A 15204-nucleotide genomic window follows, 5' to 3' on the forward strand; every position below is an offset into this window, starting at 1 on the left:
AAAATGACATAAGAACTCAAAAAGTGTTAAGAGTGAAAATCCAAATTGGAATACTTCGCAATTCAGAGGAAAATAGTTCTATATCTCACAGCATAGATTATTAGTATAACATGGATTACAGAGTTAATTATTTTAAAGAAAAAGCTAACAGTTGAGGAATTATAAATGATTATCTTCTATCTAAAGTCTCCAAAGAAGTCATACAAATGGCCAATATGCAGTTGAAAAGTTGTTTGTCCTCTCTTATTACTAGGGAAAGGCAAATCAAAACAATGAAGAGGTATCACTTCACATTTGTGAGGATGGTTACTTTCCAAGATAAGAGAATAAGTGTTAAAGAGAGTTGTATCTTCAGAGCTTTTAGTTGGAAACATCAGAGAGAATGGCTGCATTAAACAGAAAGGGGAATCAATTAGGATGTCAGAGAACTCAAAGAAACATTGGAGCAGTTTGAAGCTAGGCAGTCATGTAAAATCCCCCAAAATCTAGAACCTTGTCCAGTGAGGAAACAACTTTAGCTGATTGGCTCTGAAGCCATAAAGGGAAGGGTTTTATTTACTTTTTGAGATATGAACTCCTGAATCAAATTGTGATGTAAGTATCCCTGACTGGTATGTTGAGTTCTTGTCTTCTACTGTAAATAGGTTTGAATAAGCAAAAATCTATCACTTTCAGCAAATATAGTAATGATGGAGGCTAAGAACGCAAAAGTTAAGAAGGAGGCATCACAAGACCAGAAACTGGCTCACACAAGGCCAGAAGCTGGAGGGAGGGGTAGAAATGATTAACATAGTTGTTAAACAGTTATACAGAAAAGTAAAGTATCTGGAGGTGTAGACCAGGTGAGGATATAGAGATGGAGTGGAGGGTCATTGTAAAAGAATCAAAAGTCCTTTCAAATTGACCTAGTCAAACCAAATATAGAAAAAATCCTTAGGTGCCAAACCTAGAAATTATTAATTTAACAGCAGCTAACAACCCCCCAGAGGAAAGAGTCCCTTCCAAAGAGAAGACTACATCAGTGCAAGTTCTGCACTGGCAAGATGTAGCAGCCTCCTGCCCGCCTGTGACTGTGCAGGTGTTTGTCTTCACCAACCTTTTGCAAAGCAGCAGAGGCAGCTCTCCTCCCCAGACTGCCTGCCTGCGACTATGCAGGCCTCTCTTAACAAACACGTCCCTTTCAGGGCAGCTCTTTCTGCCGGCGCATTTCTGTGCACGCATCCTTTACTTCCCTTTTTATAATAAACCTGCCCTTTTGAATGTAACTAAACATCTCTGCTTTCTGGGAAAAGTTGCCACAGCTGTCGAAAGGGGAACTCTGATAAAACTTTCCTCAGAGGTAACCCAAGGACCCTGCTCTCTGAACCCAACACTTCTCTAAATCAACATCAGTAAGACAACCTTTATTCCACACCAAGGCACATACAATAGGGAATTTAACAAATATTCCTTTGACCTTTTACTAAGAGTTTAAATGCTGAACTAGAATGAATGAAGAGCCAAAATAAATGACAAATGCCTATTTTGGGGAATTAAATTCAATACAGAAATGCAAGTGATCACTGTGTGTACACACATGTGGCTTTGATCTACTGTTTGGCCAAATATCCACATCCTATTCATTCCCAGGCACCAAGACCACAACCACTATTCAAAAAGCCAGATACATTCATTCACTTTACACCAATTTACAAGTTCTTCCTCACTAATAACTACGTAGAAAATGACTAAAAGGAAGACAAATTTCCTCCTCTTACCACAAAGAAAGGGTTGAAGTAACATCTTTGTTCACTTATTTAGATGTATTAACAATTATTTTTAAGAGCAAGACTAGCCTCCAAATTAGTAACATGTCCATTTGCCTACTTTCCTGGATCATTTCCACTGTGAATCAATTTACCCACAGTACTAGCTAGATAAACTATCAACATGTTAAATAAAATGCTACTTTTCAAATGGAAATCAGAAACCAGCCCTGCTACTCAGTCATAACATACTTTTAGATATCCATTGGTACCCTTTTAAGCACCCATGAAAAGAGATATTGGAAAACAATAAGATCCCCAAAGTTTTCCCAGATCTAAAAATCTATGATCCAGTAAATATAACACAATAGGACAGGACTGTACCCAGGTACAATCCCAGACCTTAGCATTACTATGTTGCAGATAATGAAATATGATTGAATGAATAAACAAATAATGCATTAATTTAATGAATGAATTATGAATGAATGAATATTTCTTTTGTTCTTTGTCAAATGAAGTGTAACTAAGTCAAGGATTAGCAATCTATTGAATGCCCTCTAACTACACTTTACCTTTCCAAATGATTCATAGGTCTTCTCCCTTCCCCAAACCAACACTATCATTAAGAATTGCTCAGCTAAAACGCTCTAACCATTCCTCTATTTTTACTTACTTTTAAAAGTTTTATTGAAATATTTTACACATCATTCTTTTCACCCATTTGAACTATACATTTCACCTAAGTTGTGAAATTGTTATCACATCTAGTTTTAGAATAGTTTCTTTATTCTTCACCAAAACCCTCATACCCATCAACATTCTCCAAACATTGCCTATACCCAACCCTAGGCAAACACTAATCTACTTTTAGTCTCAATAAATTTTCCTATTCTGGACATTTAATACAAGGGAAATCATAAAATATGTGCTCTTGGCTCACTTAGCATAATCCTTACAAGGTTTGTCCATGTTGTAACACATATCAATGTATCATTTCATTTTATGGTCAAATAATATTTCTGTGTATGAATATACTACATTTTATTTTTCATTCATCAGTCAATGAATATTTGAGTTGTTTCCACTGTTTTTACTATTGCCAATAATGCTGCTAGTTTAAGGACTAGTTTTTTATGAATGCATGGTTTCATTGCTCTTGAGTATATATCTAGGAATGGAATTGTTAGGTCTATGGTAACTAATCTTTTGAGGAATTCCAAACTATCTTCAAAGGTGCTGCACCATTTTATATCCCCATCAGCAATGTATGAAGGTTCCAATTCCTCCATGTCCTCACCAAAACTTTTTATTAGCCAGTCTTTGATCATAGCCATTCTAGTGAAGTTCTGATTGTGATTTACATCTTTTTGATGATTAATGATGTTGAGCATCTTTCCATGTGGTTATTGCTTTAAAAAAAAATGCTAGTTTGTTAGATATATTCTTGGTTAACTGTTTTTCTTTCTTTCAGCACCTGGAATACTTCACCCAAATGCTGTTGGGTCTTAACTCTATCTGATGAGAAGTTATCGATAGATGGTTATCTTATTGATATTTCCTTGTACATGTCAAGTCATTTATTTATGGTTATCTTTAATGTATTCTCTGATTTGACTTTCAACATAGTCACTCTGATGAAAACTTATTGGTGTTTTGGTCGTAGGCATGGTGTGGTAACACACATCTGAAGAGGTATAAACCTATACCCCTAAATTCTGTGGAGTGTATAAACTAATATTAAATGAATAAAATAGGATACAATTTTAAAAAAAGAAAGTAAGAAGCACTTTTCCTTAAATCTTCAATAAACTGAGGGATATGATTGTCTGTTGAACATAAATTTGAGAAATAAAAAAAAAAAATCAGTGGGTAATGACGATGAACAGAATTCCTAAGGAGGCATAATGTGCTTTTTTTACGTATCAATTCCATGCCTTTGTGGTTTTCCATTATCTAAATTTAGTAATAGTGAGTATGGGGGCTGCATAGAGACCTACTCCATATTATCATGAAATGGTCAAGTTGGGAAATAATTTTCATTTATTTGAAAGGATCTGTAAGTTAATGTCATTTTCAAAAGTCTCAGGACACATACGCACAGGCAATATTTTTAGTCTATTTCTGTCAAGCTCATATAAACCACTTTTTCACTTTCATTATAATTTAGTTCTTTGGTGATAAAAGAGTTTTCAAGCCAAAATATTAGTTCCTCTAATTATTCTGATTTAAAAGCAGCTGAAAACACACAAATGGCTAAATTTTTTACCCTAAAGTCTGAAGACAGGCCAATATTTTTAGCCTCAGAAACCTTCAAATTTAATGTAATCTAAACCAGTGGTGCTACTCAAAATGTGGTCCACAGACAGGCCAGACCTGGTACATGGCCTGTTTGTTACTGATCTGTGAAAATTATAAAATTAAGAACAAGCGCTTATAAACATTTATAGCATTTTGACAAAGCAGTTTTTTTTTTTATTATATAAATTTTATTGTTATATTCCCCATACAATTGCAGCCCCCCATTCTGACCCCAATCCCTCCCCTCCCGCCCCCGCCCCCCTAAAAGTGTCTCTGGTTCATAGTTTTTTGTTGATTTTGATTTTCACTTTCTTATAGTTATTCATTTTCCTGGTCCCTTATTTAAGTTTTCTAGATTCCTGCTATGAGTGAGACCATCCGGTATTTTTCTTTTTCTTTTTGGCTTATTTCGCTGAGCATGATCCCTTCCAGCGCCATCCATGTTGCAGCAAATTGCATGTGTTTATCTTTTTTGAATGCTGAGTAATATTCCATGGTATATATGTACCACATCTTCTTGATCCAGTCATCTATTTTTGGGCATTTGGGTTGTTTCCAAAGCTTAGCTATTGTAAACATTGCTGCTATAAACATAGGGGTGCAGGTGTTCTTTGGAATTGATGTTTCTGTGTCCTTTGGGTAAATACCTAGGAGTGGAATTGCTGGGTCATATGGAAGCTCTATGTTTAGTAGGTCCAGAAATCTCCACACAGCTTTCCACAGTGGTTGGACCAGTTTGCACTCCCACCAACAGTGCAGAAGAGTTCCTTTTTCTCCACACCCTCGCCAACATTTGTTGTTGCTAGTTTTTTTAATATGTGCCATTCTCACTGGTGTAAGATGGTATCTCATGGTAGTTTTGATTTGCATTTCCCTGATGACAAGTGATGTTGAACATTTTTTCATATGCCTGTTGGCCATTTGCATTTCTTCTTCAGAGAAGTTTCTTTTAAGCTCTTCTGCCCATTTTTTGACTGGATTATTTTCTTTTGACAAAGCAGTTTTATTTGAATCTAACAATAACAAATTTGGGATTGATTTTTGGATATCGTTGTGCTTTCATTTTTATACTGATTTTTATTGTACTTTGTAAAAGCATCAACCCAAGATAGAATGAAAATAAATAAAACTAGTGCTTCACCACAGATAGTTGAGCACTAGACTGTACCTCATCCTACCATCTTATCTCTTCTCCCATGAAGAAAAGCAGATAACTAATAAATATGTTTTCTCATTTATAAATAACATAAAATATATGTTCTGGGTAAGTTTTCTATTCTAGTACAACAAAACCCATACATTTAGCATTTTAAAACAATTTAGTAGCTCATAGTTGTTTAGGTTAGAAGTTTGTCATGACATGGCTGGGCTCTCTCCTTGGGGGTCACATGACCAACATCAAGGTGTTGGCTGGACTGAGTTCTTACTTGGAGGCTCTAGGGAAAAGTCTGCTCCCAGGGCCTTCTTTTATTTATTTAATTTTTTATTGAAGCAACATTGCTTTATAACACTGTATAAGTTTCAGGAGTGCCTCATTATAAATCAACATCTACATAGCACACTAAGTTCCTAGGTTCATGCTTATCATTCATACAATTTATCTCTTTGGAGTGTTAGGACTGAAGTCCCATTTTCTTGCTGGCTTTAAGCCAGAACTCCTAGATATTGCCCATTATTTTTTGTCACTTGACATTCTTCATCATTAAGCTAGCGACTGCACCAAAGCCTTCTCCTGCTTCCTCTTTGACTTTCCCTTCTGTGACCTCTGCTGTGTGGTTAGGTCAGGCTCAAATAGAGAATCTCCCTACCTCGAGGTCAGCTGTGCCAGGCAACATAACCAAATCATGGAGTAAAATCCATCATATTCCCATTCCCAGGGATTACATAACCCCATACTCCATGGGGAACTGGGAAGCAAGGAATCTTTAAGGTCATCTTAGAATTCTGCCTACCACACACTCTGTTGAACTTCATATCTGAATTTGGCAGTTGTTTCCTTTGAATTCTGGCCAATAAAGACTCTTGACTATTAAATAACATTCTTTACATAAATCTACCTTCTGCTTTGGAGGAGGTCTTTTTCTGTGTAAAATAGTTTAAAATTGTTTCATTTCAATGACCCAAATAACATGCACTAAAAACCTCCTGCTTGCAAAAAAAAAAAAAAAAGCAACTGCACCTGTATACTATATATTATAATGTTTAATTTCTATGTCTCAGATTTCACAGGGAATGAATACAATAAAATTCTTTAAAAATTCATTTTTGTAAAGCTCAAATATTCTTTTTAAGAAACATTTCCCATTAAGTGTTATTTCAAAGGAATGCCTGTGGTTTCTGCTTATTATAATTCTATCCTTTTATAATGTAAACTAAGAAATGTATGATAAAGCATATCAACTAGAAATATAAACAGATGCATTATAGATAACATGATTTTTTTTCTCCTGTGAATTATGCTTTTTTCTCCCATGAATACAATTTATGTCACTTAAAAGTTGGAATTAAAACAAGCTTATTTTTAGAGATATTTAGAGTGGGCAGATGTTGCGGGCAATAGCAATACTAGCTAATTAAATCAAATACCATTCATGGTCTCTGTTAGCATTTTAGGGTTCAAGATGAAACAAGATGGAAAAAGTGTACGATCCCTTGATAAGTGTAACTTGCAACAAGTTGGCAAACTGGTAGGAATTAAAAGCCAAAAATAGCAGTTTTGCTGTTTAATTTTTTTTGCAATGACTTTATAGCTCCACATCACAGCTTGCATTACTCATTTGTGGAGTAAAGAGAAAACTTTATTTTTTAAAAACTGATTTTAAATAAATTACTCCACCAAATTGACCAGTTTAAAGAAAATATTCCATGGGTTGATGGTGTTTGAGGTTATATATGAAGAAAAAGAGAACCAAATATTCTTTGACACTAAGAAAAACACCATCAAGTATAAAGTAATCATTGCAGTCAGTGTACTTTAACCTCTGTTTAGCATTGTGGCTATTTTTATTAAGGTGAAAACACTGAGAGTAGCACCTTGTTTCTGAATTCTAGTTTAATTCAACCAATATTTTCATTGTTTTTCCATGTTGACGTTTCTCTATTGAATTCATCTTAAGCAGTAAGATCCAGAGGTTTTGAGTATTATATTTCCCAGACATGAAAAAGTGCTGATTTCACAACACCACAAGCTCTTGAAGACTGTTTTACCCTGGTGAAAGACAGGTGTATGGAGATAGAGTAAGACAGAATCAGTTTTTCATTGGATAAGTTCAGATTCCTGATTTTTGCCTGGTGTCTAGATTGGGGGACTTGCTCCAAGAATTAAAGAATCAGGTTAGTACTGTGTTTATTGATTCCTTATTCTCAATATGTTTTGGCTTTCCAAGCATCTGCAGCTGAGTGGCCCCAGAAATTTAAATATGTGTTTAACCACTGGGTAAGCCAAGCACTGGCCAATATCCAAAAGTTATATTGCTGCATGTTTTGATAACTTCCCATTCACTCTTTAAAAGGGCAAAGGACCTAATTCCAGCACGTGTGTGGAGGTTTCCCCACGACCAATAAGCAATGCTCTAATACCAGCTTAGTTTCCTACAATTCAACTCAATTCTGAGCCTACCTGTCAAATACACTGATACATAGTATATACAGTCTAGGTATTACCTGTGCTTCTGATAGACTGGCTAACACCATGGGTTCCCACTGTCCCTCCTTGCATTTCATTTTCTACAGCAGCTCACAGAACTCAGGAAGTTTATTTATTCATTTATCAATTTATTACAATGGATCTTAGAAGATACAAATCAACAACAAGACAAAGAGATACATAGGGCAATGTCCTGAGCAAGGAGCTTTTGTCCTCACAACATGAGGCAAAGCATGGTAGCATGCGGAAACATTCTGTTTCCCAGACCTGGAAGCTCTTTGAATTTCTTCCTTTTGGGTTTTATGGAGGTTTCATTACACAGGCATGACTGATTAATTCATTGGTCACTGGTGACTGAGTCAACCTCCAGTCCCTCATCCCAGAAGTCATGGACTGAGATTGAAAGTTCCAACCGTCTATTCATGGTTGGCCCACCTGGAAATCAGGCCCCCCACACACACACACCTTAGGTGCTTTAGTTACACCATTAACATAAACCCAGTTGTAACAGAAAGGGCTTATTAAGAATAACAAGACACTCGTTCATCTTTATGGCTCTGAAGCAATTTCAGGAACTGAGGACAACAGACCAATTTTACAAAAGATGTTTTCTTTGCTATTATCAGGAAATCCCAAGGGTTTGGGGAGCTATGAACTGGAAAGTGTGGATAACATCAAATACATATGAGACACAAATTTTGGTCAACTGAACGATCAAATATATTTTTTTAAAAACCATAGTGTTACAGCCCTGTTGGTGAAGGTGTACCCTGTCCTGAAAACAGGAGATGGCTGAACACACAACCCTTATATTGACTAGATAAGACAGACGGAAGTTTATTAGTCACATACACTCACAGCCTGGCAGGGAGGAAGACACTGCATGCTAGGTTGGCCACAAAGGCACTGCACTTGGGAACAGACTAAACAACCAGGGTTGTAGGAAGCAGGATTTGTAATATCAAGAGGGTGAGGTACCCTCTCTTCCCATGGCCCATTTGAATAATTTTACAGACTGCCAAGGAAGTGAAGCCTGCTAGGTTGAAGTCTGGATGGAGTGCAACTGATCTGACTGATGGTGGAACTAGCAGGAGGGGGATCCTTTTCCACTAGGTGGGTGCATATCTGCTGAGAGCAAGGGTTAATGAAGGCTTCAAATGAAGGCTTCAAATGAAGCCTTAGGGGACTTGTCAGTTTCAAAGGTATCAAGATAGCACTTGAAATGTTAAACCTGGCAATACAGCTTGAGTGAGGAGAGGACTTCATCAAATCGAGACCCAAGCAGCCCTATCTGGACAAGGAGCATACCCGAACCACTAGCCACTAACCACTATTATATTACCATAATAACAACAATTCCAGAAACATATCTTAAAGTTCTTGGAGGAAGGAAATTTGTTAACATCGCCCTACCCAGCTATTTTATCAGGGCTCCGACAAGTATTGATCATGAGTCTCATCATATTAATTCACATATTCATCTTTCTCACTTTTCCTGCCTGAATAACACTATTTTTTTGGCCTGTGGACAACACCAGGCTACTCCAGGAGGTGACCTGGTGCATATTCAAACTGCTCCCTGCTCACTTCCCTCTTGGCACAGAGACTGTCGTTTCTATGATGGGCTGTTTCTGTTTTTTTCCAGAAAAGTGCTATTGAAGTTCTATTTACATGAAGTGATTCATTTCCACCTTTTTGTCCCCTCTTTCCCTGGTAGCTTAGAAATGCCAAAAAACTCAAAGTACCTCATTCTGATGCAGAATCATCTTTAGAAGCTCTCAGAGTACAACTCCGAGTTCATGAATGTGCCCATCACAGAAGGAACTGGCCCTCGACCCCAGCAGACCCTCAGAGCAAAGCTGCCTTCTCTACACCTGTTGACCGTCACCATGGCAAGACAGGGCATGTGAGAGCATGGGGGAAAGAGAGGGGGCAGGGCGGGAAGGGAAGAGAGGAGAGAAGAGAGAGCCTTGCAAGAATGAAGCAGATTCCAGGAAGCAGTGCCATTAATAACATGTGTCACTCTTGATGACATTAGGAGCCAAATTCTAGACTTCACAGCCAGCCACCAGGGGAAGTTTTTGTCGGTACAGTCACTACATAAACTCCCATTTGGTCTTTTTGGTACCCCCTGCCCTGCAGGCATCCTGTAAATTTTCTTGACTTTATTTCACAAGATTTCTGAACCTGCACGTCCTCCCTGTGCAGTAAGTGCCAGCAAGACTGAGGTCACGGCAACACCTATTGCTGGGGGTGGGGGGAAGGTGATGGGAAGCAGCTGTTCTGTTCTTGGTTCCTGCAAATTACCTGCTGCCGTACAGAGGACAAAAACCACTCCAGGAGAATTCAGTCTCCTTGCTTTTGAGCTATCCTCACTCATTCATCCATTCACCCATTTATTCAAAGTCTATTCTGAGTACCAACTGTAGAGCAGGCATTCCTATCACCACTGCTTTTCTCTTGGCCAGATCTCCTAAGGAGGAGAGGAAGAAAGGAAAGGTGGAAACAAACACATGCTAAAACCATCCCAGCCTCCTTAGATAATTCAAGTATTTGATAAAATAGAGCATAACATTTAAAATATCAGAAGGCCTTAAGTAGATATAATTTTTGGAGTAGGCAGCTTTCCTGAGGGCATTATCTTTTAAAAGTCAGCATTAAGTCAAATGGATTGTGAGTTGGGAAATTAATCTGAAAATATTGGAGTCTGCTTTGTCATCTCAGTTTGACCAGATAATAGTATTTAACCATGTAGGTGTTATCTCTAAATATCTGCAAGTATTTCTCTGGTTTTCCAAGAACTCTTTATTCAAGACTGTCCTTGGTTTTCAAGATACTTGGATCAGATTTTAATTTCTAGTAAATGTATTATTTTAAACCCAGGCAAACTACTGGATCCCAAAAGAAGCTGCTGGGAATTTTTTCCTAAAACTCTCAGAATAAAAATAGGCTCTAATCACAAACCCATGTTAAGAAAAGTAAACAGGGTCCCCACTGGTTTGAAAGAAAATTGAGGGTTGTTTTCTTCTTCTGAGCAAAACACTTAAGAGCGTTCATCCATCTATGTGGTACAATCATTTAGCCTATTCAAAATCCTCAGTCACTTACACATGGTAAACCCAGAACTTAAAATTATAATTAGCAAGCTCCTGAAACACTGGAAAAAAAGTGGTCAGAAAGGTAACCTGGGGAATCTAATTGTAACAGACTGTTTTTTAAATTTTTATAAATTAAGAAAAAGGAAAACCAACTAGAAAGTTTACTGTTGATGTGATCATGTGTTAAATACACTAAATACTCCTGATGGCCCTGAGATCAGTGAGAAAAGGCAATGGGGTTTCAGCATCTCAGTTTTCAATGGGATGAGGTCATGAAGTTACAAAATTTAATTTAAATAAAAACACACATGCATACACACAAAGCATTAATCTTTTCAAGCCTATAAAATAATTCTATGTGCTTTTTTAAAAATAAATAAGCTGGTCTCTTATGTTAAGGACATGTAAGGTGAGGAACAGTAGAACGATTATGTTCATCGTTAGTGTCAGCGTCACTGTGAACAAAACTGCAGAGAACGTAGAAACCACCCCCATCACTTAAAAGTTGTTGTTTTCTCTATTGGACAGCCTGAGGGGGTCTAGAGAAATTATTGCTGATTTCCCCAGCCTCCAAATAAGATCTCTGGCTCAATAACACCTGGTCGTTAGCCTGGGGAGTCTGAGCAGAGAAGCCAGCCAAGCTGCTTGGAGTTTCAACCTACAGAACTATGAGATAATAAATGAGCTTGGACTTAAGTTGCTACATTTGTAGTAATTTAATACAGAGCAATAGAAAACTGTTAGGTAAAGGGGCGATCAAACACTGAATCTCTGCTTCCCAAAAAAATTACAAATGGATCAATCAGAGTCTCGCCTCAACCTGCCCTTGTCTCACTCTCAACATTCCTGGTTACAGTTTGACTTCATTTTTGCATACCTCCCTTCCTTCCACACAGATTTCACAGAACTTTTTAAGTTCCATGCACCACCACCACCACCCACGTTTTGGTATCTCCATCCTGACATCACTCCTAGAGACCCCCCTAATAGGAAGGAGGCTCCTCTATTGGACTTCAGCCCCTCGCTGCTGCTGCTGACCTCCTCCTCTCAGTTTCCCCCACAAAGAAAAGAGGACCCTTATAAATTATACACGGTCTATTTGACTTTCTCCATCACAGAAGGCTATCTTCCTAGGGGGATGGAAATGGAAAACATCCCAGAAGAAAAACAGCCAGCTTGGGGGCTGATAGGATATGGAAGATAAAGAGCCTGGGAAGTATGAGGAATGGTGATGTCACCTTCAGATTTTGGGGTCAGGAGGAGTGTTTGCTTTTAGGGGCAAGATGATAAGATTGACTTTGTGAAGTGTTAGAGGGACAGGCAAGCTGGACATACACCCCTTGGAACTGTAAGCTCATCTTATTCACCATGATAGCTCCAGAGCTATTCGTAATGCTGCACACATTTCAAGTGCTCCTGAAATGTACCGCAAATGAATTAATAGAAATGTGAAAGATTCATTTAATTATAAGTACTCAATTGGGTTTAGAGGGAAGGGTGCTGGTGGTTAACCATCTAGAGTAGAAAGCACTCATCCTAAGCCACAAATTGGTATTTAAAATGAAAGCATACAGAAAGCCCAGAAGAGAGGAAAACCTAACAACAATTACATATTAGATGGTATATGGACTAATGATTAACTTTGGGGGAAGCTATTATAATGGTATTGTGTTGCATGTTTTCAAAAGACCTCTTCTGGCTGACACACATAATAAAATAATTGTAGATGAAATCATACAGTGTCTGGGTCTTGATTTAAAAATACCCCCAAAAAGTATGAGGAAAAGGGGTTTCAGAATGATGAAATAGAAAAACAGGTGGTTAATAAAACTGAATGATAGATGCGTGTGGATTCATTGGACAATTCTTTTGTGCTTGTTTTAAAATTACCACAATAAAAATTTCAAAGAAAGAAGAAAAAGGAGAGAGAGAGGGAAGGAGGGATGGAAGGACTTATTCAAAAACAAATGAGCAGCTTCAACTACTGTTTACTAATTTCTACTGACATTCTTCATTGCACCTCATAGTCTTATTGTAAATTTACCTGTAGGGATTTGCATCGGCTTCTATGCCATTTTTGAGTTTTTTGTTTTTCTATTCATTAAATGCTTACTACATTTGTGACCCTGTGGCACTATGCTTGGTTCTGGGTTGATATAAATAAGAGACAAAAATGCTGTATAGGACACCAGTGTCAGATATTATTTTTATCATAAAATATAATTACTCTTCAATTCAACAGGGGACTGGTCTAAAGAAAAAGTTTTATAATAAATATGGGCACAATGCTCCCTTTTCCACTTATTAATGTCCTAAAAACAAAGATTCATGATTTTCACCCTATTGTGACACTACTTAAAGCAGAACCTCAGATGAATCTGAACCCATCAAGGGAAGGCAGGTTTGAAGAAGAGACGGCCTGCTTCAAATGGGAGCTGAGAGGAGGCAATGCCCACCCAGTCAGAAAGGTACCCACCCTGTTGGCCCCCAGCAACCTTGACCTAGTCCTGTAACAACAACCCCAACAGAGAAGTTAATCTCCTTAATGGAAAACAGATATGTTTCTTACTTATACCTATTACTGTCCCGGTCTTAAACATTTCCTGCCTCCTAAGTGCTCTCCTCAGCTAAGAGAAAGTGGAGGTATATGATCCATGGCATCTTCAACTATAGTGGAGGTGAAGTGCAGCAGACAAGATAACCTGGAAAACACCTTTCCGCTCTATCTATCCCTTCCCACCCAGATAATCCACGAAGAAGAAAGGAGTTGGGCAAGCAACGGAAAATACGTAATGGGAAGGCCTTTCAATGGCAGAAATTTAATCTGGTTAGTTCCAGGTAAGTTTGCTCAGCAGATGGTAGAGGGTGAGTGATATTTGGATCCCCAAATCTGCCTGGGGTTTCTTTAGCCATTCCCTGGGCTTCAGTCCAGGATGGGAGAGCAGGGCAGTTGCAGGGCCTGGTTCTTGAGGACAGTCACCAGATCTAACCTATGCTAGTGTTCTCCGGTTCTCCCCACCCCAGCTTATAGGATCATGTATTTTTTGAGAGGAGGGTAAGAGCAGTTCAGCTTAATCATATATTCCTCCATATTTATTCCATATCTATTGGTTAAATCAGGACTTTGGCATGTAGCTCAATTTATTTTAAAAATGTATGCAAACAGCTACTTTATAAATCATATTAAAAAGTATATAATTCAAAATAGTAGCTTCTATCTCACCTTTACCTTCTCCCAAGATTACTTTTAAATATTTTAGATATTTTTTATAATAAGATTATATTGCTATTTATCTATTAGCTTTCTCTGATGAAATATGTACATTTAACTCTATTACATATCCTCTTCTCCTGTGTACCCTCCCACTAATAATATTATGAAAACACATTAAAATGCATAAAGATGCAGTACTAAAACAAAGGGCAGTGATTTGATCACCAAGCAACCTATTGCCAAAGTCTTAAAGAAAGATCCCTCTATTTACAGAAGTGAACTGAGAATTATAGTTGATAAAATCTGAGTGTAAACAACCAAAATGATTATTAAAAAAGAATATAGATAAAACAAATGTGCTCATAAAAATTGTACAAACTTAAGAGGAAAGGAAGATGTGGGTGGTGATAAGAAAAACATCAAAATATCCATTTTACAGAGAAAAGAATCAAAATACATGTTTACTTTGGTTTAACAGAAAAAATAAGCAATACTTTTGAATAATTAAAAATCAAAGCAGGATTATTATTTCAAAAGAAATAAAAAGGAAATCCCAGAAAATAAACAAGAGTAGTTGACATGAATACATAGAACCACTGTAACAAGAAGTTTCTATTTTTTTGGTTATATTCTGTGGTTTATTTCCCCTGCTTTACTGAGATAATGGTTAACAAAAGTGTAAGTATTACGTTGTATAACATGATTTTTTTAAGGCATACAATATGATGATTTAATATGTTTATGCCTGATAAATTATTACCACAATCAAGTTAATATATCTGTCACCTCACATAGTATCATTTTTGTGTGTATATGACAGGAATACTTAACATCTATTCTCTTAGCAAGTTTCAAATATATAATTCAGTATTATTAAGTGTAGTCATCTTGCTATACATTAGATCCTCAGATTTATTCACCTTAAAACTAAAAATATGTACTTTTGACCAACATCTATTCATTCACCCTACCCCTCCCCACTCCAAGCTCCTGGTAACCAACATTCTATTCTCTGCTTCTATTAACTCAGCATTTGTAGATTTCATAAAGCATTGAGATCACACAGCATTAGTCTGTGACAAGTTTATATGATTTAACATAAAATTTTCCATGTTCATCCATGTTCTCCAAATGGTGAAATTTCCTTCTTTTTCATGGCAAAATAATATTCCACTGCATGTATACATCATATTTTTTTAT

Source organism: Talpa europaea (genome assembly GCF_964194135.1).
Source record: "Talpa europaea genome assembly, chromosome: 3".
Taxonomy (NCBI): Eukaryota; Metazoa; Chordata; class Mammalia; order Eulipotyphla; family Talpidae; genus Talpa; species Talpa europaea.